Source organism: Odocoileus virginianus, chromosome 30, assembly GCF_023699985.2.
Source record: "Odocoileus virginianus isolate 20LAN1187 ecotype Illinois chromosome 30, Ovbor_1.2, whole genome shotgun sequence".
Classification (NCBI taxonomy): Eukaryota; Metazoa; Chordata; class Mammalia; order Artiodactyla; family Cervidae; genus Odocoileus; species Odocoileus virginianus.
The window spans coordinates 3,504,903-3,519,443 of record NC_069703.1 but is presented as its reverse complement, the minus strand read 5'-3'; the positions used below and the strand labels follow the sequence as shown (position 1 = coordinate 3,519,443).

The window sequence follows — 14,541 nt, the reverse complement described above, 5'->3', positions numbered from 1 at the left end:
GCTCCATGGGCTGATTTGTTCATTAATTTATTGTGAAGACTTAGCCTGACATAAGTAGGTATTCACAAAATATTTGCCATTGAGCTAATAATCCTTATGAGGAGTGGGATTAAAAATAATTCAGACAATAAAGTCTCTGGTAAGAAGATATTTCTTGCATGAGAATTTAAACTGGCCAGTTTGATAAGAGGTAGAGAGTATGATGAATAGTGAAAAGCAACTCCATGTATGGATGAAACTGTTATTGCAAAAAATACAAATAAAAATGATTTGGAATTGAAATTATGAAATATTAAAGCTAAAAGAGCTAATGAATAACTCAAGATATTGTTTTCAAATTTTTACTTAACTTTATTTTGGTGATGGCCAAATTTTACCCCTGGGTATATGCGTCAGGAAATTACATAAATAAAACAAAAGCTAGGAAACATGTTTTGGTTTTATTGGCTATAATTTAGACCTATTGTTACTAATTATTAGCTCAGTTAGCCACGCATTGACTTATACCATTAAATAACTTGTGGAGTGTTATAGTACTTTGCTAGTCATCCAGTCTGCATATAATCTAGGCCTCCTCTGAGTTAACATAGTTATACCTTCTTTGTCAATCTTTGAGCCTTTTTTAAAAATGTATATCATAATTTGTAGAACTGAAGATCCTTATGACCTCTTCTGTGTGGAAATAATTTTTATCTTCCTCAATTGGACTATACATGTGTCATCAAGAAACATTTGTTAAGTAGACAGATATAAACTACCTTTCAAGGACGGGTATTATACCTATGAAGAACAAGACCACATTTTCCTTTTCAAAGAGGAAGCTTTTCCAGCAAGTCTTATTAACATAATTTTGAGAGGCTATCATATCAATAATAATCTTATTAGGATCAAGAAGATAAAACAAAATAGCTTAGTGATAGGCATTTTTAATTATTGTTATCTCTATGAGTCTGACTCTAAGTTGTGATACTAGAATCCAAAACACTTTTGTTGTATTTCATTTTGTAAATATGAAAACACTTATAATAATAGTGAGAAGCTTATTCTAATACTTGGATAATTGATGATATTATGTGTGATAAATTTTATTTTATTTTTTGTGATAAATTTTAATAATAAAAAATTATGTATATATGTTAAATGACACATTCTGAAGTTTTTTTTAGCTACCTGTAGAATTTTATCACAAACCATTTTATACAAATGCATGAAAACCCCTGCTTTATGTTAAAATTCTCTTGACTTAAAACTGAAGGATGTACCAGCTACCAGATTCTAAACATGGCAGAAGGGCACTCTCTAGGCAGGTATGTGCATTTGATGCTGTCATATGCAATAATCAGGCTGAGCAATAGAAGGCTGTCTTCTGGAGAGCACTCCTTCTCTGTAATAGACCTGAAACAAACATATAAAGTTTCCTTATTCTTAGTGAGACTGTATGTATTTATTGAATAAAAGGAACACTTAATGATAAGAAAAAAGTGGGAGGGAACTGACAGTTGCTGCATATAGACTATGTACAAACACATTAATAGGTAAGTTATATACATTTCTAATATATGTACAGATAAAATAATATATTACATTAAAAAAAATAAATAATCTGAGACTCAGAGAGAAGAAATGGCTCTTACAAGGATAAAGCCTCCCCTTTACAATCCTATTTTCCTTGCTCAGGGTACTTTCCAGTAATCTGAATTTTTAAAAAAGCCTCACATAATTATTATCTAGTAATTTTGGGAAACACTGCTCTACCACTTACTACTTTCTGTGGAGTTGAAAAGCGCCTTTTTGTGTCTAAGGAACAGAGAATTCTAAGTAACTCTATGAATGCAAAGCTTTATTATATTTATGCTGTTTCTATACTTATATATATATATATAAATGCATATATATACATATATATATATGCATATACAAGCCACCCCAATAGCTCAGATGGTAAAGAATCTGCCTAGAATGCAGGAGACTCAGGTTCGATCGATCCCTGGGTCAGGAAGATCCCCAGGAGAAGGGAATGGCTACCCACTTTAGTATTCTTGCCTTGAGAACTCCATGGACAAAGGAGCCTGTCAGGCTGTAGTCCATGGGTCTCTAAAAGTCAGGCACGACTGAAAGATTAACACTTTACTTTACTATACTCATATAAGGGGCTTCCCAGATGGCTCAAGTGGTAAAGAATCCACCTGCCAATTCAGGAGACACAGGCAGGAGACACGGGTTCAATCCCTGGGTTGGGAAGATCCCCTGGAAGAAGAAATGTCAGCCTACACCAGTATTCTTGTCTGGAAAATCCCAAGGACAGAGAAGCCTGGGGATCACAGAGAATCAGACACGACTTAGCAAATCAGCACAGCACACATGACCATATAAATGTGAAAGCCTTTTTAACATTTTGAAAATTCAACAAAATTACTAAAGTATGTGATAGAAGGCCAAGGTTGTGATGAAAGTAACTAGCAAAATATTTAGGTAGGTTTAATTTTTAAAAGGTTTTACCTGAGGCATTTTACTTAATAGATCACAAGCCTCTTTATGCAGATGGGCACATTTTCTTACACCTGGAATGATCCCAAAAGCATTATCTGTGGGAAGACCTTATTGTTTTAATTGTGCACTTATATTAGTCTGTGCGGAATCTGAGCAGCAATGTTAAATTACATTTCTCCATAGCTCCGAGGCTCTATACCTGTAATTAGTGGCTTCTGTTCTTTATTACACTGCTCAGTAATGCAGCTCTATTCATCAGCACAGTCTCAGTTAATTATCCCTGCTAATGACTTTTATGGTATAAAGAATCTACAGGACCCATTTGTAGGTATTTTGCACTGAGATTATTAGACGGTAAGATACCACAGTGAGTCGATAAACTGTGGGAAGGATGTTACCATGAGAGACGGTTACTCTCTTTCTATTGTATTTACTTTGATTGAGAAGTTATAGAAGAGGGAATGTAATGTAATTTTTCATTTACAAGATTATAATACTCCAGGTATGCAAGGAGGAGAGGAAGAAGTCAACCAGAATACAAAGAGAAAATAAAACTTTCTCTGTGTGCCTGAGCCAGTGGTAATACTTAGTGGCTGGTCCATCTAGTAATGAAATTGAATGTAAATTTTATTTGATAAAATGAAATTGCCACTTCATGATGTATTTAAATTTTAAAATATCTGATGTAGAGGAAATAAATCACATTGTGATTTTTCTGTTCCTTTTGGATTATTAGGTGGAATTTTAGAATAAATTGCAGGTCTCTAGTATATATGATATGTTAATGGCTAAGAAGTTTCTTTTGAAGACTCATATAGTTGAAACTTTCCCTAAATATACTTAATTTTAGGAAGAGTTTCTAAAGTTTTTAGCTTTATTATATATAATGAAATTAGGATAGATTAGATATTATTTTCCAAGGTAATATGTATAGTTTTAGAGGAAATACAAAGTCTTCAAAAATTTTCAGTTTTTTTTTTAAATCAAGTATATATCAAATTATCATTTACATTGTTTTAGAAATCTTTTTTTATGTGAGAAATGATTATTTGAAGAATCAAAGAACAAAATGCTAAAATATATTATTATAAGATAACACCAAGAGAATTATAGCTCTCCATCCATCAAAATCAGGCTTCCCTGGTAGCTCATACAGTAAAGAATCCTCCCGCAACACAGGAGACCTAGGTTTGATCCCTGGGTTGGGAAGATCCCCTAAGGAAGGAAATGGCTACCCACTCCAGTATTCTGGCCTGGGGAATTCCATGGACAGAAGAGCCTGGCAGGCTACAGTCCACGGGGTCACAGAGTCGGACACGACTGAGAGACTTTCACTTGGTATACTTGGATCCATCAAAATCAGGTAATTTTCATTGGTTATTTTGATTATGCAAAATAATTATTATTATAAAAATCAAGAAATGTTTTTTTTGTCTTCAGAGTTCTGTTCTTATTTTTCTTATTTAAGTTATTTTCTTAACTGAATGTACTCAGAGAGCAGAACTGATATTTATGGTCAGATTCTGAGCTAATATAGATGTTATAAAGTTTTTGTGCCCATATGAAAGTGAATGAATTTAACAGAAAATGAGGTGAAATCATTTGGTTGTATGGATTAATAAACTCTATGGAAGTTAACTCAAAATAATGTTTAAAAATAATATAAATTAAGTTCAGTAATTCACCTTTTAACAGTATGATAGCACTAAAACTGAGTATAATAACAGAACAAATAATCTTCTTGACAACTCTTTATGTACTTGCTTACTTTTTTTTTCTTTGATGGTTGTCATCTGGAAATATTAACCTAAATCATTGTGAGAAAGCATGCACACAGTATCTAAGATTCCATAATGGCAGCCTTCAGTAAATCATTAAATCCCTGACTGCTAGAAATTTCCAAAGCACAAAAATTAGTTTCTCCAAATTTGGAGAGATATTTTGATGTAAAAAAGAATCATAAGCTATAATGAAATAATTCAATATTATCCCAGCTGGGAGAATTTCACCACCAAATGCATAAAACATTTTATATCAAAAAATCTATCTGTATCTACCTATTATCAGTCTTTCTGTGACTTCTGGTTATAAAGAGGGGCAAAATTTTATGACATACCCTTTGAAACAAGAAGCCAGGGAAAAACATTTTTAGAAATTCCAGAAGTTGATACACTTCATCCACCTAATTTTACCTTTTTTCCATTAAAGCACTTTGGGACAATGAATTTTAAGGATTAGGGTATATGTATAACATACACAATACCCCTTCTATCCTAAAGATATCTCACAACCTGGCGTGACCTGGATGATTATACATAAACTAACTGGAACATGTTGACTTTGAACAAATAAATTCTTAGACTAATTTACTTAAGGTGTTCATTGGAAGGACTGCTTTTGAAGCTGAAACTCCAATATATTGGCCACCAGATGCAAAGAGCTGACTCATTTGAAAAGATCTTGATGCTGGGGAAAATTGAGGGCAGGAGGAGAAGGGGACGAAGGAGGATGAGATGGTTAGATGGCATCACTGACTCAATGGACATGAGTTTGGGTAAACTCCGGGAGTTGGTGATGGTCAGGGGGGCCTGGCATGCTGTGGTTCATGGGGTCGCAAAGAATTGGAAATGACTGAGCAACTGAACTAAACTGAACTTTACTTAAATTAAAGAAAGTAGGGAAAACCACTAGACCATTCCAGTATGGCCTAAATCAAATCCCTTATGATTATACAGTGGAAGTGAGAAATTGATTTAAGTGACTAGATCTGATAGACAAAGTGCCTGATGAACTGTGGATGGAGGTTCATGACATTGTATAGGAGACAAGGAGCAAAACCCAAGAAAAAGAAATGCAAAAAAGCAAAATGGCTGTATGAGGAGGCCTTACAAATAGCTGTGAAAAGAAGAGAAGTGAAAAAATAAGAGGAAAGGAAAGATATACTCATTTGTATGCAGAGCTCCAAAGAATAGCAAGGAGTGATAAGAAAGCCTTCCTCAGTAATCAGTGTAAAGAAATAGAGGAAAATAATAGAATGGGAAAGACTAGACATCTCTTCAAAAAGATTAGATAGATATACTGAGGGAATGTTTCATGCAAAGATGGGCTCAATAAAGGTCAAAAATACTATGGACTTAACATAAGCAGAAGATATTAAGAAGAGGTGACAAGAATATATAGAAGAACTATACAAAAAAGGTCTACATGACCCAGATAATCATGATGGTGTGATCACTCACCTAGAGCCAGACATCCTGGAATGTGAAGTCAAGTGGGCCTTAGGAAGCATCACTACGAACAAAGCTAGTGGAGGTAATGGAATTCCAGTTCAGCTATTTCAAATCCTAAAAAATGATGCTGTGAAAGTGCTGCACTCAATATGCCAGCAAATTTGGAAAACTCAGCAGAGGCCATGGGACTGGAAAAGGTCAGTTTTCATCCCAATCCCAAAGAAAGGCAATGCCAAAGAATCCTCTAACTACTGCACAATTGCACTCATCTCATACGCTAGCATATTAATGTTCAGAACTGCAAGCCAGGCTTTAGCAATACGTGAACCGTGAACTTCCAGATGTTCAACCTGGATTTAGAAAAGGCAGAGGAACCAGAGATCAAATTGCCAACATCTGCTGGACCATTGAAAAGGCAAGAGAGTTCCAGAAAAACATCTATTTCTGCTTTATTGACTATACCAAAGCCTTTGACTATGTGGATCACAATAAACTGAAGAGATGGGAATACCAGACCACCTGACCTGTCTCTTGAGAAACCTGTATGCAGGTCAGGAAGCAGCAGTTAGAACTGGACATGGAACAACAGACTGGTTCCAAATAGGAAAAGGAGTATGTCAAAGCTGTATATTGTCACCACTGCTTATTTAACTTATATGCAGAGTACATCACGAGAAATGCTGGGCTGGAAGAAGCACAAGCTGGAATCAAGATTGCCGGGAGAAATATCAATAACCTCAGATATGCAGATGACACCACCCTTATGGCAGAGAGTGAAGAGGAACTAAAAAGCCTCTTGAGAAAGTGAAAGGGGAGAATGAAAAATTTGGCTTAAAGCTCAACATTCAGAAAACTAAGATCATGGCATCCGATCCTGTCACTTCATGACAAATAAATGGGGAAACAGTAGCTGACTTTATTTTGGGGGCTCCAAAATCACTGCAGATGGTGATTGCAGTCATGAAATTAAAAGACACTTACTCCTTGGAAGGAAAGTTATGACCAACCTAGGCAGCATATTAAAAAGCAGAGACATTACTTTGTCAAAAAAGGTCCTTCTAGTCAAGGCTATGGTTTTTCCAGTAGTCATGTATGGATGTGAGAGTTGGACTATAAAGAAAGCTGACCACCAAAGAATTGATGCTTCTGAAGTGTGGTGTTGGAGAAGACTCTTGAGAGTCCCTTGGACTGCAAGGAAATGCAACCAGTCCATTCTAAAAGAGATCAATCCTGGGTGTTCACTGGAAGGACTGATGTTGAAGCTGAAACTCCAATCCTTTGGACACATGAGGCAAAGAGTTGACTCATTTGAAAAGACCCTGATGCTGGGAAAGAGTGAAGGCAGGAGGATAAGAGGATGACAGATGATGAGATGGTTGAATGGCATCACTGACTCAATGGACATAAGTTTTGGTAAACTCGGGATGTTGCTGATGGACAGGGAGGCCTGGCATTTTGCAGTCCATGCGGTCACAAAGAGTCAGACAAGGCTAAGTCACTGAACTGAACTGAACTGAATTTTACTTAAATTTAAATTGGGTTTCATAAACATTAAGAGAACCCAACCAGAGAAGCATTATATGAAATTGAAAGAATAAAATGACTGACTTTCATTTACACCCCAACACTTTGATATCTATTTTAAAATAATTTCCATATTTTTTCCATAATTTCAGTTCAGTTGCTCAGTCATGTCAATCTTTGCCATTCCATGGACTGCAGTACACCAGGCCTCCCTGTCCATCACCAACTCCTGGAATTTGCTCAAACTCATGTCCATCAGTTCGGTGAGGCCATCCAAGTATTTCATCCCCCTGTTGTCCCCTTCTTCTCCTGACTTCAATCTTTCCCAGCATCAGGGTCTTTTACAGTGAATTAGTTCTTCACATCAGGTGGCCAAATTATTGGAGTTTCAGTTTCAATATCAGTCCTTCCATTGAATATTCAGGGCTGATTTCCTTTGGGATGGACTGGTTGGATCTCCTTGCAGTCCAATGAACTTTCAAGAGTCTTCTCCAACACCACAGTTCAAAAGAATCAATTCTGTGGCACTCAGTTTTCTTTATAGTCCAACTCTCACATCCATACATTACTACTGGAAAAACCATAGCTTTGACTGACCTTCGTTGGCAAAGTAGTGTCTCTGCTTTTTAATACACTGTCTAGGTTTGTCATAGCTTTTTCTCCAAGGAGCACACATCTTTTTTTTTTTTTCATTTTTTTTATTAGTTGGAGGCTAATTACTGCAAACGTCTTTTAATATCATGGCTGCAGTCACCATCTGCAGTGATTATGGAGACCAAAAAAATAAAGTCTGTCACTGTTTCCATTGTTTTCCCATCTACTTGCCATGAAGTGATGGGACCAGAGGCCGTGATCTTCATTTCTTGAATGGTGAGCTTTAAGACAGCTTTTTCACTCTCCTCTTTCACTTTCATTAAGAAGCTCTTTAGCTGTTCTTTGTTTTCTGCCACTAGGATGGTGTAATCTGCATATCGGAGATTATTGATATTTCTCCCCGCAGCCTTGATTCCAGCTCATACTTCATCTAGCTTGGCATTTCACGTGATGTACTCTGCATCTTAAGTTAAATAAGCAGGGTGACAATATACAGCCTTGACGTTCTCCTTTCCTTATTTGGTACCAGTCTGTTGTTCCATATCCAGTTCTAACTGTTGCTTGTTGACCTACATACTGATTTCTCATTTGGCAGGTAAGGTGGTCTGGTAGTCCCATCTCTTGAAGGATTTTCCACAGTCTATTCTTATCCACACAGTCAAAGCCTTTGGCACAGCCAATAAAGAAGGAATAGATATTTTTCTGGAAATCTCTTGCTTTTTCAATGATCCAATGGATGTTGGAATTTGATCTCTGGTTTCTCTGCCTTTTCTAAATCCAGTTTGAATATCTGGAAGTTCACAACTCATATACTGTGAAAGCCTAGCTTGGAGAATTTTGAGCATTACTTTACTAGCATGTGAGATGAGTGCAATTGTGCAGTAGTTTGAGCATTCTTTGGCATTGCCTTTCTTAGGGATTAGAATGAAAACTGACCTTTTCCAGTCCTCTGGCCACTGCTGAGTTTTCCATATTTGCAGGCATATTCAGTGCAGCACTTTCACAACGTCATCTTTCAGGATTTGAAATAACTGGAACTCCATCACCTCCACTAACTTTGTTTATAGTGATGCTTTCTAAAGCCCGCTTGACTTCACATTCCAGGATTCTCTCTAGGTTGGTGATCACACCATCATGATTATCTGGGTCATGAAGATCTTTTTTGTACTGTTCTTCTGTGTATTCTTGCCACCTCTTCTTAATATCTTTTGCTTCTGTTAGGTCCACAGCATTTCTGTCCTTTATTGTGCTCATCTTTGCGTGAAAATTCCCTTGGTATATCTCATTTTCTTGAAGAGATCTCCAGTCTTTTCCATTCTATTGTTTTCCTCTATTTCTTTGCATTGTTCATTTAGGAAGGCTTTCTTATCACACCTTGCTATTCTTTGGAAATCTGCATTCAAATGGGTATATCTTTCCTTTTCTCCTTTGCTTTTCACTTGTCTTCTTTTCACAGCTATTTGTAAAGCCTCCTCAGACAACCATTTTGCTTTTCACATTTCCTTTTCTTAGGGATGATCTTGATCACTGCCTTCTGTACAATGTCATGAACTCCTGTCCATAGTTCATCAGACACTCTATCAGATCTAATCCCTTGAATCTGTTTGTTACTTCTACTGTATAATAATAAGGGATTTAATTTAGGTCATACTTGAATGGTCTAGTGGTTTTCCCTGCTTTCTTCAATTTATGTCTCAATTTTGCAATAAGGAATTTATGATCTGAAGCACAGTCTGTTCTGGTTTTATTTTTACTGACTGTGTAGAGCTTCTCCATCTTTGGCTGCAAAGAATACAATAATTCTGATTTCATATTCACTATCTGGTGATGACCATCACCTCTTATTTCTTTCACTGAACTAGTTGGCACTAGTGGTGCAGAATCCTTCTGCCAATGCAGGAGACTAAAGAGACAGGAGTTCAAGACTTTGTTTGGAAGATCCCCTGTAGAAGGAAATGGCAACCCACTGCAGTATTCTTGCCTAAAGTATTCACTGCCCAGAGCAGCCTGGTGTCTACATCCTATGGGGTCACAATGAATTGAACACAACTGAAATGTCTACATACACACACATTTGTAAATGAAGGATATCAGTCACAAACTACCTGCACTGTGTTCAGTTTTTCCCATTATGCTATTCATCTTTTGCTTTTGTTATGATAAAGATTTCTTTATAGGATTTACAAATAATATGTAACTAACATTTTAACTTTGATATAATGTTTCTGGTTTTCATCCTATTTAATAAAAGCTTTTGCCTAATCTAAGATTATAATTTGAGGGAATAAGAATGAGGAGAAGGGATTATATCCTCAATATACTCAACAGCTGTGAAATAGCACAAATGAAGGTAGGAAAATCTCATGAGATGAAATTGATTAAGCCTTTATATGAGAACATTATCCAGATCTTAGTTTTCTCATCTATACCGTAAAAGTATTGGAAGTCCATTTCATGTCTGAAATAGCTTCCCTGCTGGCTCAGATGATCAAAACTCTGCCTGCAGTGTGGGAGACTGGATCAATCTCTGGGTTTGTGATGATCCCCTGGAGAAAGTAATGGCTACCTACTCCAGTGTTCTTGCCTGGAGAATTCCATGGACAGAGAAGGCTGGCAGGCTATAGTCCATGGACTTGCAAAGAGTTGGACACAACTGAACAACTGAAACTTTCACTTTCATATCTGGAATAGTATGATTAAAAAAAAATTATCTGGCCACTCAAAGTGATAAACAGCATCTTTCCCTATCTATTAGAAAGAAAAAAAAGTGCAAATACCAGTAAAAATGTTCACATAATAGCAGTATATTACCTAATTGAATGCTCAGCTCCCTAGAATACAGGTAAAATTATAATTGAAAGAGAAATGTGTCAACAGGCAAAATATGTATTCTAATGTACACTGTATACCATCCAGAGTGGATAACCAATAATTAGTTGAGTAAGATGAAGCAGTTCCTGTGAGTCAAAAGGTTTTAATCTCATCTGTACCATTGAACAGCTTGAAATGAAAAATGCAGGGTTTGGTTTTCTGAGGGATGAGATTGCCTTCATCATTATGGTGTTCAGAAGTTAGTTTCTCCAGGGACAGACAGTTTTGTGTTTTTTTTGTTTTTGTTTTTTTTTAAATTAGAGCTTCCCAGTAAATTAGAGAGCCATCTCCCACTCAGTGGCAGACAGTATGTCAAGAAAAGAGTCAAACCTATCCACTTCACCAAATACTCAGGTTTATTCATCTATCCACAGTCTTCTATTTTATATTCTAAAAATGATTTCATTTTGAGGTGTGTTGGAATGAACCCAACTGTTTATATGCTTTACTCTAACATTCAAGTCATGAATATATAAATGATATTAGAATGACTTTTCTGTAGTTATTTCAATGGAACTGTTGAAAACCAAAAGTAGAATCACAATATTTTCTAAAAATAAAATTAACCTTGTCAATGCCTTCATAAAATGAGAAATACTTGTAGTTTGTACTGTAAGAGGTGACAAGCCAGAAATGTGAAAGCTAAAATTTATTGTGTGTTGGAAATTATGCTAAGTAGTTTACAGGCACTATCTCATTTAATTTGCACAGAAACTCAAAGGAACACTGGGTAAGGTTTTTAAAACCTATTTGCAGATGGTGAAACCATCAGTGTAATGCAGGTAAGAATTAAACTCCAGAGTAACAACTTTTAAATTCATAGGTGAGTGATAGCTCTCAAGAATTCAATTAATTATAAAGCAAAACTCAGGAAACTTCCATATTAGCTGTTCTTTCATTCTTTTTTTTTTTTCCCCAACGATGCTTTCTTTTAGCAGTTCTATACAAACTTTGTCAGAGCTAACCCTGAAGTAAACCTGACCAAGTACCATGCTTGTCAAATAAAAAGAATCTGTGTAAATGTCCAATACCCAAATTGCTCCACTTTTAAAACATCCATTTGATTGTGATCAAATACCTATTTTCCTCTAGAGAAATTCAGTATCTCCACTCACTATTGGAAAAAGTCATTTTTATTGTCACATATCTTCAAATATATTTTGATATTTAAAGACATTTTTAAGCATCTTATTAGTATTCAAGGAGAAATAGAATGGATATATGTATATGTACACAATGAAACTGTTTTTTTCATAAAATAATGAAGTCTAAAATATACCTAATAAAAAAGTCATATCTTGTAATAGCTTTAAACTACTGAAGGATATCTGCTAAGCCCATGAGTAGTAAATGGTACTGAATGAAATTGCAAAACTAAGCATCAGTACTCATAATTTGGGGGAATTTATATGTGTGTGTGTGTGTGTGTGTGTGTGTGTGTAAGATATATATTTTAGCAATTACTTCTTATTTTTATTATTTTGGACAATGTTATTCAAGTATTCCCCTCAAGAAGGAAATGGCAACCCACTCCAGTATTCTTGCCTGGAGAATCCCATAGAAAGAGGGCCCTGGAGGGCTATAGTCCATGGGGACTCAGAGTCAGACACGACTGAATCTACTTAGCACGTGCAAGTATTCTGGGGATTTCTGGCTTGCCCAGTGGTAAAAAATCCACCTACAATGGAGGAGACTCAGGAGATTTGGATTCAGTCCCTGGATCAGAAGATCCCCCTGAGAAGGGAATGACTACCCACTCCAGTATTCTTGACTTAAGAATTCCATGGACAGAGGAGCCTAATGGGCTGCAGCCCATAGGGTTGCAAAGAATTGGACATGACTGAAGCAACTTAGCATGTATGCATGCAAGCATTTCATATTTTTTAAGTATTAAAGTATCCTATAAAGTACCATGCTGCTGCTGCTAAGTCACTTCAATCGTGTCTGACTCTTAGCGAACCCATGGACTACAGCCTACCAGGCTCCTCCGTCCATGGGATTTTCCAGGCAAGAATACTAGAGTGGGGTGATAAAGTACTATAACTTACTAAAATTCTTTGTGGTAAAAACCTACATGTAAGGGTACATTACAAGCTTTTTCTGAAACTTCAAAAAGTAGAAATCTAATATATAAGAATATTCTAAAGAAAATCCTTCTCAGGTTACTTCCTTCTACATAGTGAAAATAACAGACTTGTTGACACGTGGATAGCAAGAAGTATATTTAGATGTATTCTTTTAAATCTTTTTATGTCAATCCATGCATTAAGTGCCAAAAGAGGTTATTAATAAATATTCTGGTTGAAAACAAAATTCACTAAGTGTGCTGATGACCTCTAGTGCTATCTCTATTCAAATGATTGTAAAAAGAACATTCTGGAATTTAACATTCTGTGTCAGTACTTTTCAATAGAAATACAATGTGAATCACATATGAATTTTGATTTACTACTAGCTGCATTTATAAAACTTAATATTAGATTAATTAACCCAATATCAAAATATTATCATTTCAATATTTATTCAGTATATATTAGTAATAGATTTATAATTGGGGAGGACTAAGACTTGATATCTGGAGAACATTGTATACTGATGTCACACAGTCTGGACTAGTTACATTTCTGGACCACAGCCCATGTGGCCGCCATAAAGGGTCTTCAAGTTCTGGCAAATAGTGTGAAAAATCAAAAACCCTTATTTAATTTTTCTTGAGTGATAATTTCATTAGTAATAATACTTTTCTATTCTTAAAATTCATTTTCTTTTATCATTAAGGTTCATTTTAATAACTTGATGTAACAAAAATAGCCTCAAAATGACATTAAAATTAAAATGAATAAGATGTTTATTCTGTTAGGAAGGGGATATTATGAGAGAAAGTAGGAGATTTTCAGAAACTGGAGGTTGATGCTGGAACTGGAGGACAGTACAGAAAGGTAAGTCTCAATTTATATTTTCAAGATTATTTACTATTATTTTTTAATACAAGATGGAGGAAATACTATTATAGGAATAGCATCTGTATCATTTATATTCAAACTATACGGTTTAGCTCAGAAGTTGACTTAGTAACTACTTCATAAAGAAATTTTTTAGTAAGGATCAACTTTAGATGTTGTTTTATTATTATTATTATATTATCACTGAATCACATAACAAAATTGGACTGATGCTCATAGGGACTAATTGGTTTTTAATCAGGATGTCTATTCAATTTGTTCAGCCTTTTCAAATCAATTTATTCACACTTTTAGCCTGACTAGGATCTAAAGTTAACTGAACCTATTTGAAAAATTCTTATTTTTCCTATTAATAGACAGGGATAGCATTATCACTTTGAGTCCCCAGAGACTTACACAGATTGGTTTTTAGAGATAATTGAATCCAACACTTTCATATTATAGATATGAAAAATGAGACCCAGAGAGGTTAAGTGATATTCCATATGTTGAAAAACTAATTAGTGACTCAGATTAAACTAGTCACTACTTTCTGACTTACCACCTAATGTACTATATCACTCCTTAAATTCTCTGCATAGTACTCAATAACCCATAATGAATTGTGACATCTTTCAAACATTCTCCTTATATGACCTTTAAGGAATTTTCTAGTATGTAGATTAATTTTTTTCTAGATTACTATATTATTTTTGTCACATCTTCTTGATTATAAAATAGTTTGTTCATCAAGCTAGTTTAATTCATATTTAAATGAAAATAGAGGTGATCTGTAAGAAAAGTCATTTTTAATTAGACACTTGAGAATAAGATATTTAAAATGAAATGTTCTTGTTAGAATAAACAGAAAACATATTTGGTTACAGTCC

At 35.2% G+C, this 14,541-nt stretch overlaps 1 pseudogene; it reads left to right on the top strand.

The window, feature by feature from the left end:
* The window catches only part of LOC139032118 (craniofacial development protein 2-like), a 96,708-nt pseudogene that overhangs the window by 448 nt on the left and 81,719 nt on the right, over positions 1–14,541 (top strand).